Source organism: Megascapheus bottae, chromosome 8, assembly GCF_031878675.1.
Source record: "Megascapheus bottae isolate mThoBot1 chromosome 8, mThoBot2.hap1, whole genome shotgun sequence".
In the NCBI taxonomy this organism is placed as follows: Eukaryota; Metazoa; Chordata; class Mammalia; order Rodentia; family Geomyidae; genus Megascapheus; species Megascapheus bottae.
Window position 1 is genome coordinate 10,920,575 of NC_143516.1, and position 13,124 is coordinate 10,933,698.

Genomic DNA, 13,124 nt, shown 5'->3' on the forward strand with positions numbered 1-13,124 from the left:
CATTAAAAACCTCCTGCAAAGAAACCCATGATTATCGTCATTTTTCACATGAATAAATTGAGGCCAAATAGTCTAAATAACATGCCAAAGATCAGGATTAAATAAATGGGCCCCAAAACAGCATTCACCTAAGTGGAGCCCTGTTCACTCCTACATCCTGAGCTCGAAGTTTGCCTTGAGGGGCCAGCTTGAGAGGGGACAGAAAGTGGGGAGCACAGGTCTCCTGTGTGGGGACAGGAGGTACCCGAGTCTTGCTTAGCTTAAGAGGCATGCCGAAAAGCCATCTCAAAATATAATTAGAGCACAAAGGAGACCAACCTGGCCGCTGGCGGCAGTGAGCATAGCAGGGAGTGGAGAGCTGCAGGGCAGTGAACTGTGAAGGCCCCGGCCCAGCTCCAGAGCCTTCGCTCTCAAAGCAGCAGAAGGTCTCAGCAAAGGGTCGCCCCAAGAATGCCCTCCTAAATGGACTCCTGAAGGAAGTACCCAAAGTGGAGCAGCTCATGCTCATAGTCCTCCATGACCCACATCCAAGGCCAGGCCTCTCTCTCATAGAAGGCACAAACATGGCTCTCTACTGGTAGTTAGGGGCTCTTTGTTTCCAACACTCCATGAGTATGAGACCTCTCTCTCATCCTCTCCCTCCCTCGGGGTCTGTCTCTATGTCTCTGTCTCTCCCACCTGATGCTCTGAAGGTGGTAGGATGCCAGAATGCATCCCACTGAGTCCACAAAAGGAGAAGCTTTATAGGAAGGGCCACATTCCTGAAGAGGAAAGAGAAAGCAGAGCTGCACATCCGGGCTCGAGCAGTTAATGAGTCCCAGCAGGTGTCCTCAAACTGTGCACTGGCCTGGCGCCATCTGCGTCAGCTGGGAGGCAAATCCCTCAGGCACCTGGAGGAAAGCCCAGAAACATGTGCTCCAACAAGTCCCCCAGATTCTCCTGCCCTTGACCTCTGAGCACCACTGGACTAGAGGAAAGACCCTCTTCTCCCCAATGTCACCCCAATTTTAATGCTTCAAACTCAGTGATGCCTGGCATTTTCCAGAAGAACAAACTACTCTAAACCCTCAAATGCTTATTGGAACATTTTCTTACATGATGGCCCAATGATGCAAGGTATTTTGCAAAGGATAAAACCCTAATAAATGTAATCGAAGTTTATGAAGAAGGGAAATGAGTTTTTAATAGCATATGAAGACTAACCTGGCCACAAAGTCAGGGGCAAGAAATGGCTGTGAGCAGAGAAGCTCATTTAGAAATGGGTGTAGGAGCTCAGGTGAGAGGTAGCAGGGGTCTCAACGGGGGAGAAAGTGGGGACATTTCGCATATAGCTATGTGAGAAACACACTCACTCATCCAAACTCGAAGAATGCACCGGAGGACGTGAAATACAGCAAAAGTGAGACTTGAATGTTAATGGTGGTCTCACAGGTTGGATATCTGGTAGAAAGCCTGCCCCACCCCCCAGCAGAGTCAAGGCCTAGGGCACAGGCTCCTCCCCCAGCTCCTCATTGGCTGAGTAGCATGGGCAGTGCAAACCGTCCCTGCTGTCACCTAGGTCTAATTATCTCCTATTGGGTAATAGAAGGTGTTGGGGGCCGAGTAATGCCATTCTAATAACTTTCTGCTGAGACCTGCAGTAGGGGTAAACAAGTGGACCTCTTTATCCTGCCCACCTGTTGTGCTGATAGGCTCCCACACCCAATATAAGGAGGGGAGTTTTAGGGAGAGATTCCTGCCTTGATGAAGCTGCGTGGCGTTTCTGTTCGTGCTCCGGAGAAGCAAGGCTGAGTGCGGGAGGACAGTGGGCCCTCTCCTCTCGTGGCTTGGACTGTTGGGGTGTGCTTTTCCCCATCCCTCCTCAAGAGGGACTGGGGACGAAGGACCCCGACGTATTGGCGCCCAACGTGGGGCACGAAAGAGCCAACGTGGGGCACGAAAAAGGCATGAAAGGGGCATGACTGTGAGTTGAGCCAAGTGAGAGATACATGGAGGAAAGACTGTAAAACCAGAGAAAACCTGAAAGGCACAAAAAGATTGAACAACCAGGGAAACCTGAAGGGAAAATGCAGGCTGAAGTCGCTCACAGGGAAAAAGAAAAAGACAGGAAGAGAAAGAGAGGGACAAAAAAAGTGATGAGAAAGGGAAGCAACTACCTACAAAAGTCAAAGAAGAAAAACTCACTGAAAAACCAGGGAAGCCCGAAAGAAAACACAAAAGAAAAAGGAGGGACTGAAAGGCCAGAGAAACCTGAGAGGAAGATAATGCAAAGAAAAAGAAAAAGGGAGAGAAAGGCCAGGGAAACTTGAAGGAAAAATATAGGCTGAAATTGCTCACAGGGAAAGAGAAAAAAGACAAAGAGAAAGACACAGGGAGAAAGACAAAGACTGAAAAACTAGCAAATGTGTGTGAAAGGGATTTTAATCATTCCCAGATCACCTCCGAAGCTCAGGTCACTTCGGGAGGAATCTCGAGGAGGGCGAGGCAATGTCCCAGGAAGGGAGGAACCTCGCGGGAGCCTCTGGCCAGAGCAGTAGGGCGAGGCCTATTTTCTAATGAAATGTCAAAAAAAAAAAATTACCTCAGGGAGGGCGAGGCCTATTTTCTATTTCTCGAGATTTTAGAATAGAACCAAATGGGTTCAGACTGGAATGACCGCGAATGTGTGTATGAAAGGGAACGAATGTGTGTAAAGAGCTTTTAGAATAGAACCGAATGGGTTCAGATTGGAACGACCGCGAATGTGTGTGAAAGGTAAATCTAAGTCTATACGGGAGTAAACAGTTTAAGAACAGGTGTAAATCTGTCTATACGGGAGTAAACAGTTTAAGAACAGGTGAAAAGCGCAGACTTGAGAAAGAGAATTAAGTGGTAGTGATCTAGAAAGCCTGTGCTCGGGTTCAGAATAGTTGAAAACGGGCTAAAACTTTTTAAAGTCCCTGACAAAATATAGAGACGACGCCCCTGAGTCAGCTTGAAGAAGTTACAGAAAATGGATCTTCGCCCATAACCCCCTTAAAATGAAGGGACCAGAGTCATTTTTGGACAGTAGTTTAAAACAAAAAGGGGGGGACTGGAAAACTCCTCTAATTTTTCCATTGCCCTGCTATTCCCTATGTCTTGTGTGAATGTTGTTCTCTTAGTTGATGTTTGATGTTGGAATGTTTCCCTATTTTTTCTGTTGTAGTCAGAGCCACTCAGTATATACTAGTGCCTGTTCACGTGGAGGAGAATGCTTTCCCGCTCATCAGTAAAAGACTTTGGTGTTTTCCTGCCCTTACTGCTGCGAGTATTGCCCTTGCCACTGCAGTTTCTACAGAAAATGATTTGAATACTGCGTTGTAGATCTCAGAAGCCATTAGTCAGCATGTGAGGACTGGAATTGTTATGTGCACAATTGTTATCTTGATATTCCAACTTTGGGTGATATGTTGACACTATTTTGGGATTGATCAGTTTGGATTTGTTTTTATGCACTATAATTGTAATATGTCTATTGCCTGCCTCAACGCAGAAAGTGAATTCTAATGCAACAGGCATTCGCTCCCATGGAAATAGATGCATCCCCTCAGGTCTGATTTGCTTAGACGGCTGGTAGCCAAAGACAGGAAAGTCCCAGCTATTAGCCTATCAACCTAAGACAAGAGCCAAGTACCTATCAACCTAGCCAAGTAAAAAGGACTTGGTGATCCCATGACGAATAAGAAGACTAATGAGCTTGGAGACACCTAAGACAGGCACAGCCAATCTAATATGGTGGTAGCTCCACATATACTAAGTTTTGTCTTAAGATAAAAACGGGGGAGATGTTGGGGGCCGAGTAATGCCATTCTAATAACTTTCTGCTGAGACCTGTAGTAGGGGTAAACAAGTGGACCTCTTTATCCTGCCCACCTGTTGTGCTGATAGGCTCCCACACCCAATATAAGGAGGGGAGTTTTAGAGAGATTCCTGCCTTGATGAAGCTGCGTGGCGTCTCTGTTCGTGCTCCGGAGAAGCAAGGCTGAGTGCGGGAGGACAGTGGGCCCTCTCCTCTCCCGGATTGGACTGGTTGGGGTGTGCTTTTCCCCATCCCTCCTCAGGAGGGACTGGGGACGAAGGACCCCGACAGAAGGGAGCTGAAGTGGCAGGACAGGTGAAGAGGCTTATTTTGGAATCTATGATGATATCCAAATGTTTCCAGGCACTGGGGAGACTGATGCTCAGTCCACCTGCCAGGCCCACTGGGTTTCACCTGGCAGCAGACATGGTGAATCTCTCTCCCATTCAATACCCCAGCCCTTGACAGCAAATCTGGACAGCCATCGGAGCCATGCCTGGACTAGGTTGGAAAAGCATCACAGCCCAGCATCCTTCTCTTTCCTTCCCTTTTGTCAGCTACAGGCAAGACTACACATCCTATTGTCTGATGGCAACAGAGAACACTTAATGGATGCTGAATATTGTCTGGGTCTCTTTCCTTCCTTCTTTTTGTCTGTGTCTTTTTCTCGACACTTGAATATGAGTAGGGAGAAGAGAATCTTTTTTCCTGAGAGCACTTTCAAGTGAATGACAGCTGAGTGAGGATCAGGAGATGACACCCTAGGGAATCCAACAGAACAAAATGAAATCAGAAGGCAGAATGCCCCAACCAGGACAATAGAACTGGACTGCTGGCAACTCCAGGCTCAACCTCTCACAGTGGAATAGAGCATTCATATTATCACTGCTCTACAATTAAAATCACACAGCAGTAAAAGTGGAATGGACCAGGGGCCGGGAGTTTGGCCTAGTGGTAGAGTGCTTGCCTAGCATGCACAAAAACCCAGATTCAATTCCTCCGTACCACATACATAGAAAAAAGCCAGAAATTGTGCTGTGGCCCAAGTGGTAGAGTTCTAGCCTTGAGAAAGCCCAAGGACAGTGCTCAGGCCCTGAGTTCAAGGCCCAGGACTGGAAAAAAAAAGAGTAAAATGGTCCAAGGAGAGGAGAAAGGTATTAATGGTCCTAGGTGGAGTCCCAGACAGCAGGAGTTAGTGATGATGGTTGCCTTATTCATGTCTTCACATGGATTTCCTATGGAGCTTATAGAATGTTTATTTCTTTGGGGCAAGAAGCTACCATAGAAATGAAGGCAAGCTGAGTGTCATTATTAAGGGGTGAGGGGTGGAGCCAGTTTGTAGTGTCAGAAACAAGGTGGAAAATGCAGGCTAGGTTGTGTGTGTTGGGGGATGGAGGGAGAGATAGAAAATTCTGGGTTACAATATCCAGAATTCAAATTTTGTCACTTCCAGCACATTTTTCATACTCCAAAAATTACCAATGTCCTAAGAAAGAAGGACAGGCAAAACTAATTTTTGTGTAACATGCAAGGGCAATCCCGGCTCTAGTATAATTAGGCAGCCTGCCAACAGCCTAAGACAAAGCCAGAGCTTAACTCTGGATTTAGGCAGTACAAATTAAAGAGCCTTGGGAATTCTGAGGAATTTTACTAATTCCCTAGCAATTTTCAGCTTTTTACATGTAAGTGAATGAAATTAATTCCACTGTAAATTATTAACCCATATTCCTAATGTCCATATCTTGAGAAATTCTTACTAAGAATAAATGGAAAAGAAAAATGGATGCCCATACATCCCACCAGCAGAGAGAATCACAGAACTGGGGGGGCTCCCTCAGGTAACCCCAACTTCTAACTTGCCAGATGAGAAGTGGCTCTCACATGTTGCCCAATAGCTGTAGGCAGGTCTAAATTATAAGCCAGATCTCTTGATGCCCAGGCTAGTGACCCCACTGACCTGAAGACCAAACTACCTTAGACTAAATTCCTGCTCAGTCCCTCACTGTTTGACCTTGGGGAAATCACACCATCGTTACAGTCTTTTCTTTCTTTCTTTCTCTTTTTCTTTCTCTTTTTTGTGGATCATGGGGCTTGAACTCAGCCTAAGCTGTCTCTGAGCTCTTCAGCTCAAGGCTACCACCCTACTCTTGAGCCAAAGCCTTACTTTCAGTTTTTCTAGAGGTTAATTGGAGATAGGAGTCTCAGGTCCTTTTGTACCTGGGCTGGCTTTGAACCTTGATCCTCAGATCTCAGCCTCCTGAGTAGCTAGGATTACAGGCATGAGCCACCATGCCCAGCTACACTTTTCTTAACCATAAGAAGATGGCCAAAAAAAAAAAGGATCTTTTTCCTCTTGCTTCTTTCAAATGAGTGTAAACTTAGCAGAGACAATGAAAGCTCTTAGAAACCATCAGACATGCTACAGAGAAACCCTGTTAGCCAGCCTCTTAACTGACAATATGTCCTCTGGATGGCTAGACTTCCTCTCTGTGGGTGGGACTTCCATACTGCGGGTGAGATTTCCTCTCTGGGTGAAATGGCTTCTGTAGATGATAAATGACAAGATAGCAGGATTCTGAGTCCGCAATTTCCTGACAGAGTAACAAAAGTATCCAAACTTTGATTTTTTTTAACACTTTAGTGTACGGAATGTGATTTAATTTAGGAATGTCTGAAATCTTGGTGTCTGACTTACTGTCAAATTTCTTGAAGCATGCTGCCATGTCCCTTTTTCCCCCCACTCTCTCTAGCACGTGCCTACGTGTGAAGGAGAACATGGAGGGGAGGGAGCCCACGGGGGCTTTCCACTGCCCTTGTAAGACTTGCCCCCTACCTGAAATAGGAGAGAAAGAACAGTTATTGGAAGCTATTGAACTATTTTTGTCTGACTTCAAGTTTCCCCTCTATGAAACAGTGCCGATGACAGTTTCCATTTTACAAACATGAGAAATAATAAGCATCATTATTTGTGCCATATTTTATTCCACTACCAAGTCTGAAGTTGTATATGATTAAGAAAGAGAAAATGGATGACATTAGCAAGATGCCTACCACAACAGGCACTGGCTGAATATATATGAAGGAATAAATAAATGGACATAGAATATTCAAGAGAGAAAATATTTAGCTATTCACATTTTACTATTCACTTTTTTTGTTTTTAATATTTTTTGTTTTTTTCTATTTACCTTTCCCCCCTTCATGCTGATCTTGGGGCTTGAACTCAGGGTATAAGCACTCTCCGTGAGCTTGTTTTTGATCAAGGCTAATGCTTTATCACTTAAGCCACAGCTCCATTTCTGGCTGTTTAGTAGTTAATTGAAGAAAAGAATCTCATGGACTTTCCTTCCCTTCTGGTTTCAAACTATGATAATCAGATCTCAGCCTCCCGTTTAGCTAGGATTATGAGTGTAAGTCACCAGAGTCTAGTTTGTTATTTACTTGCTACTTATTTACATTTTACACCCAACACAAGCTCCTACTTCTCCACCAAGACTCTTGAGGAATCAGCTTATACCTTAATGGTCAACTTAAAAACAAAATACCATAGCTAAGGAACCTTACGGAAACACATTTTGATGTTTGTGCTCTGTATCCCACTCTATACCAAGATGTCTATTTGAGGAAAAACAAAAAAGAAAAACTTGTCATTTGGATTTCTTCAAAGAATATCATTTTGTGTAAACCTCACACTTTCCCATGAAATTTGAGTTTAATCCAATGAGTACCATGTAATTACACATAAATTAATGTTCTGGATTACGTTCCTTGAGGCAGTTCTGCCTACTTGAGCTTGTTGGTACAAGTAATTACCAGAAAAGTCAGAAAAGCAAAAGGATTTCATATGGTTCCCCAGATTTTATACCAAGATTGGATAATACCATACTGAACTAGTCCAGAAATAACTCCTCATCTCCTCCTTTAATAATAACACTCAAAAATAATTGTGAGGTTAGCCTTAAGAAGTACTTTCAGATCTGCAGATTCATTTGTCCCAAGGCCTCATTGAAGAATGGGGCCCTGCAATGCACACAAATGGCCACAGGGCGGGGCTAGTGTGGTACAATCTAGGCCAAAACTAGGGTAGAGCAAAACTAAAGTAGGAAGAAACTGAGGGCAGAGCAAATTCCCCCTCCTGCTCCCCAGCTTCTGTTTAACCCAAGGTTGGCAAGTGACCTCCTCCAAGCTTGCCTAGGAAGCAGGAGACCCGGATGATGTCTACACATCCAGCCCTTCTGAGATCATCTGAGCAGGTGGTTAAGACCCCTGGAGGCATGGTAGACTGCTCATCTCCTCCACACCACTTCACTGCTCCACACTTGGAACTAAACTGGACTTGAGTCCTCATAGGTGGGGGGCTTGCTGTGACCCACGAGGACCAGGGCTCCCTTGTGCTACTTTATTCCTCCCATGTATAGAGACATGTGGGTAAGCCCGGGTGTGCTGGAGACAGGAATATAAGTAAGATCTGGATGAGCTTCCAGCATCACTACACAAAGCTTCAACTTGGGAAGTAAGCAGAGATCCAACAGAATGCATGTGTGGCTGGCTAAAATAAGATTGTTTTTAAGGGCCCCTGTCGAGTCAGTTGAAATCATGGTCTCCCTCCATTTACTGTGGGAATATGAATGCTTGGAGAATTGGAAAATGAGCTATCAGATGTATATTTGGTCTTCCTCCTACTTCCTGGCAAAAACTCCCTAAATCCTTGGAATCTCCCCGAGTGTCTTTCCGTGCTAAAGGAAGCTGGTGGTGGCTGGCAGCCCTGACGTTGCTCAGAATGGGGACTGCTTGCCAGAAAGACCAAGACGAAGGCAGGACTAAGAGATTGGGGCTAAAAGTCCAGGGAGGAGAGGAACCAAAGGTTAAGATGATCCCATGGCCATATCCATCACACATACGCAATGACGTCTCTATAGGAATTCCCATAGGAGTGTTCAAAGAGCTTCCTCGAGGCTAACTATATGGAAATTTCTGGTACTCCTGGAGAGAGCATGGAAGTCCTTTCTCCCACACCTCACCCCCAATTCTTGTTCCCAGGCCCTTAGTAAAATCCTGCATCATAAACTACTAATGTGGCACGGAGGCCTGTGAGCAGCTCCACAAGTCCATTGTCCCTGAGGAGAGAATGTGGGAATGGAAGAGTCTGGAACACAGGAAGCTGGATGTGGTGGTAGACAGCTGAGGTTCCAGCCTCGGGGAGGTGGAGGCGGAGAACCATGGGTTGAATCAATCTTGGCAAAGATAGCACAAGACCCTATCTGAAAAGCTAAAAGAAAAACAATGGGAAGGGAGAAGGTGTGGCTCAAGTGACAGAACGCTTATAAAGTTGCAGGACCCACTCCACAGCCATCAGAATGGAAAGTGGGAATGCAGTGTCTGAGGTCATGGTGGAAGTGAGTCACAAGCCCAGGCCTTTTGCTTCCAGGTTAAGGCTTTCTCCGGCGACCTCTGCACCCACCCACAGGCCAGCTGTTTAACCCAGAGTCCATCATGAATTAAATCAGTTCAAGCACCTCATCTGATCTCCTAGGAGGGAATCTGAGTTCTTTCATGGTTGGTGGAGATGAGGCTTAGGAAATCTCCATGACAATATCTGTTCCTCTCAACTCTCACAGGAAAATGCAGATCCCAGCTTCACTGGATGTCTTCTGGTCCTCATCCCTCAATCCAGCTCCTCGTGGGATGAGAATACGACACTTCCACAACCCCACCCCATCCCAGTGAGGAAAACAGAGTGGGGAAGTGGATTTAGCAACAGATCTCATGCTATGCATTTTCACTACATTACAAAACAAAAAGCCCCAGAACATTCCACATCAGGATCAGGTATCAGGTGTTCACACGTCTGCTATCCAATGGCCATTCTCAGAATCTGCCCCAAATTCCAGGTGTGTCTAGGCAGGACGTGCTCGCTGGGGCTGCTCCAGGGATTCCTCCAACTATGGCCCCTCTAGACCCCTGGCAGTTCCCCAAACAGCCTCTTTCCATTGTTCTCACTATCCCAGAAGTCATTCTCTGCCTTTGCCCCCACACCTCTGCTTTCTCCCTCCCCCCTTCCCACACCATGTATGTGTAGATGAAGATCTTCCATTCTTCCAAAGTCTTAAATGTGCAGAGAAATAATTTAGCAATGGGGGTGCTCTAAAAGCAGACACCATGCACCAGCCTATTTCCAAACACTGACAATTCAGCGCAAGGCAGGTGAGCAGGAAGGCCAGCAGTGGAGCCTCACAGCAAACCCAAGATGTCCTTTCATCCCACCCTGATCTCCCAGCCCAGGGAACAGGTCAGCTAGCCAAGGAGTATGCCACAGCTGGGCTGAAGATTGGGCTCCGGGCAGTTTGGGGTGGCCTGACTACAAGCCTTTCTCCCCAACTCCCTTCTCCTTTCACAGGGTCCCTGCCAGACCTGGCTCAATCTCTGGCTTAGTTTTGTTGGTTTTTTTTTCACCTGGGTGATATAGATTGTTCCACAATAGGTATAAGACTCAGTCTGCTAAGAGCAGAAGAGTAGCTTTGTTTATTTATATTCTGAGGGCCCCAGAAGGTCAAATAAAAAGACCATGTGAACAAATCAAAACCAGAATCCTACAAAGAATGTATTTACAAGTCCTTCAAAATTTCTCCACTAATTTAAAAAAGGTCAACTTAATATGCTATCCAAACAGGAAAAATTAACAAACATGCCCAGTGTTTTTTTGTTGTTGTTGTTTCCTTTGTTGGTTAATTGTTCTGTTTTGTTTGCCAATATGGAGTTTGAACTTGGGGCTTTATGCTTACTTAGCTGGTACTCTGTCACGTCAGCCATGCCTCCAGCCCAACTTTTTTTTGGTTATCTTGGAGGTAGAGTCTTGCAAACTCTTCTGCCCTGGCTGGCTTTGAATCTCAGTCCTCTAGCTCTTATATTCTTGAGTAGCTAGGATTACAGGCAAGAGCCACCAGTGCCCTGGCAAGTGTTTCATTGTAGACATGATTCCTATATTGAATTTTACAAGAAAGCATGATTTCTTTCCAATAGGCATCTACATAGCTTTCCACGTGATGTGTAATCAGAGCCACATTTGTGATAATTCAGCCATTTTGACCTGAGTGTACTTTCTGTCTAAGTGCCTTGTGAATTCTGACTTGAGAAATGCTGAAAATTGTCTCAAATTGCTTTGTAACCCTCCATATTTTAAAATGATGCATGTGCATCCCGGGGGATCCGAGAAAAGAAAATGAGTGCCAAGGCTCCGAAGCATGTCAGCCACTGTGGCTCGCATGTTGCCAGTGCAGGAGTTTGGACTAAGTCGATTAGGTTCTGCATGCACACAATCAGGACAAATCTAAATGGTGTTGCTGGTCAAGAAGTCCTCCAGCATTTGCATGCAGGCTGAAGGAATTGAAGGCCAATCCAGCTGCGCAATCTATGCTATAAACACACTTAGTCATCGATGATCTATTCTACACTTTGGACATCTAGTATATAGAGATGGTTTGAAACCTTGCAGAAGATACAAAATAGGGCCGGGAGCATGGTCAAGTGGTAGAGTGCTTGCCTAGCATACATGAAGCCCTGGGTTCCATTCCTCGGTACCACATACACAGAAACAAATGAAAAGTCTGCTATGGCTCAAGTGGTAGAGCTCTAGCCTTGAGAAAGTTCAAGACCATGCTCAGGCCCTGAAGCTTCAAGCTTCAGGACTGGCAGAAGAAGAGGAAGAAGAGGAGGAGGAAGAGGGGGGAGAGGGAGGGGAAGAAGGGAGGAGGAGGATGAAGAAGAAGAAGAAAAAGGAGGAGAAGGAGGAGGAGGAGGACAAGGAGCAGGAGGAAGAGGAGGAGGAGGAAGTAGCAGCAGAAGCCAGACACCAATGGCTCATGCCTGTAATCCTAGCTACTCAAGAGGCTGAAGTTTGAGTTTGAAGCCAGCCTGGGCAGGAAAGTACATACAAGTCTTATTTCCAATTAACTATCTATACACTGACAGTGGAACCGTGTCTCAAGTGGAAGAGCACTAGCCTTGAGCAAAAAAGTTCAAGTCCTTAGTTTAAACCCCTGGACTGGCACTCATGCACACACACACACACACACACACACACACACACACACACAACTACCTTAGTCCCTTCAGACATTCCACTGTATTCCACTTAAAGGTTAAACCACGTCCCTATCACCACACTAGAGACCAAGTCTCTAAACACAAGAAATGTAAGGATTTCTCCAGCCACATCGAGGGTCTATATCCATGAATGCATTTGTTCACACATACAGATGGCGAGAGAGGACTCACAGACACAAACACTGGAGGAAATCTAAGGAAGCTCTGGGTCATACTCACGACCAGTGCCTAGTTTGGATGTTATTCTAGTTGTGCCAAATGTTACCATAGAAGAGAAGAAACTGTCCTCAGTTACCTGGAATCTCCCTGAATATTGTTTTTGTTTGTTTGTGGGTCAGGAAGCTTGAACTCTGGGCCCGGGTGCTGTTCCTGAGCTCTCAGATCAAGGCTACCACCCGACCCCTGAGCCACAGCCCCACTTCCTGTTTTTTAGTGATTACTTAGAGATAAGAGTCTCACATTCTTTAGTGCCTGGGCTGGCTTCGAACCACAATCCTCAGATCTCAGCCTCCGGAGTAGCTAGGATTACAGGCATGAGCCACCGTGCCTGGCGTTTTTGTTGGTTGGCAGCCTCGTTACATCCATCATGATTTCAAGGCGTTAAAGTTCAAAATAGAAAAGACCATCGTGGCTCACTCTAGAAACTGGATCAGAGGATTTTGCCCCAGATGATTAGAACAGAGGTACTGCTGTGTGAATCCATCAAAGACACATGAAAATAAAAACAAAAAAACAGAGCAGATGTTGCTAAAAGGGGATGTGGAGACAAAAATAATGGAAGTTATGGCTTCCACAGCTGGATGGCTGGTAGTGATACCCTATAGTTGTTTATGTTCTAGGAAAAAAGCATCCTTAGGGGAAAAAATGTCCCAATTCCTTATCACTTCAAAATAACAAGCCTAAATAAACATCTTGTAAAGTATGGATCACTAGTAATGTTTGGGACAAACAAACCCAAAACAAAACAAAACTAGTGCATGCTTTATATACAGGAATTGGAGTTAGAAAATCTAACTTTCTAGGTTTTTCAAGGTTTTGCTACAACATTTTTCCATTGCAATGACAAAATACCTGAGATAAGCAACTTTTAAGGAAAGGTTTGTCTGGGCTCGGGTTTCAGAAGTTCCTGGCTATCGTACTTTGACCATGGTGCGTCAGGCCTGTGGCAGCTCAAGATGAAGAGAGTTGTTGACCACATGGC